We start from the raw sequence: 1,593 nt of genomic DNA on the forward strand, positions 1-1,593 counted from the left end.
CAGCATCAATATCATTCAAGAGAAGGAAATCCGCCGTCTTTACCTGGTCTGGCCTACACGTGGCTCCAGATCCACAGCAATGACTTTTAATTGTCCTCTGAAATAGCTGAACAGATCACTCGAAGTAATTAGGGATGAGGAACGAAAATGATGTTACTGCCAGCGATGCCCATGGAAAGAATTAAAAAAGAACTAAGTTCCGTCCCAATGTGGCTGTGGTATAATTCTCTGAAGTTCATTATACGTGATGAGACACACGCGGACAGAAGCTATAGAAATACCTGTGCAATCGCCCCTCCCCCCTCTCCAAAAAAAGAATTGTTACATAACATGTAAACAGTCGCTTGGTAATTTAAATCGAAAGTAAGTCCCCGAGGCTGATCCTAACAGACAAAAAGAGGAAAACTCAGTCATCGGCAGGGGGGTTAAGCAGAGCGAACAGAAAGTTAATTTGTGAGTCTGATACACACTCCCATCATTCGGGCTTATTTAATGAATACACCAAAAAAAAATCAACATTTTATTGAGTTAATGCAATTATGTGTGTGGCAAAGCCTCTCACCTTTCCCGAGGGCAGGTGGGGTGTAAACTGCATTACTGACACTGAATAAAAATATCGCCAGTTTAATGGCTGTTTCTATGTTTAAGGAAGACAGATAGAATTAAATAATGAAGCGGCGAATTGTCTCCGCTTTCCGTCCGTACAAAAATGGGCGTTATAGCACCATAGAGTAACACAGCGCATTCGGAGACCATTTGGCCCGTCCAGTCTGCGATAGCCCTTTCGACCAACAATCCAGTTAGTCATAATCTCTCCCCCTTAAACCTACGAATTTTTATTTTATCCTTCAAGTACTTACTCATTTTCCTTTTTAAAAATATAATTGGATCTGGTTGCCCCCTCTCCAGCCCCCGCTATCATTTCAAACCTCAACCGCTCCTAATTGTTGGTTTAAAATTGCAATTCATTCGTAATTCCCTATTAAAGCGAACGGCGGGGAGAAGAGTAAAGAGGGCGAGGGGAGAATTGGTCGGAAATAGGGGCTGGGGTTAGATTTCAATCATTTAACATTGATTTCTACGAAAAAAATCATTGGATTTGGCGCTAAATTCCATAACTTTTTTAAAACTAGAAGCTTCATTTACGCAGTTATTTATCTCGGTGGGATATAAACCATCGTCAACAAATATTGAGATTTGGAATTGTAATCCTCAGCATTGATCCGTCTGTACCAAAGAACGGCCAAGCAGGGGTTAGAATTTCACCAGCCTGAGGGTTTTTTTGCCTCGAGGTTAGATCTCACCCAGTATCAGTACTGCGTGTCTTCAATATCTGCATCCTCACCAATAAGATCCCGGAGTTTTGAGACTTCCACACGGGTCGAATTGTGGAGTTCTATAGTGGAAACGTGAATAAGCACCTGTTCCCAGGGAGAATTTCTGAATCTTTCTAAATGTCTGGGTGGCCCTTCAGATGTAGAGATGCCGGCGTTGGACTGGGGTAAACACAGTAAGAAGTGCCACAACACATACCAGTTGGCCTTCAAGTGTGAATGATGCACTGATTACACTACTTATGAAGCACTGGTTGCC

Source organism: Carcharhinus amblyrhynchos, chromosome 17, assembly GCF_965287045.1.
Source record: "Carcharhinus amblyrhynchos chromosome 17, sCarAmb.v2.hapA, whole genome shotgun sequence".
Lineage (NCBI taxonomy): Eukaryota > Metazoa > Chordata > Chondrichthyes > Carcharhiniformes > Carcharhinidae > Carcharhinus > Carcharhinus amblyrhynchos.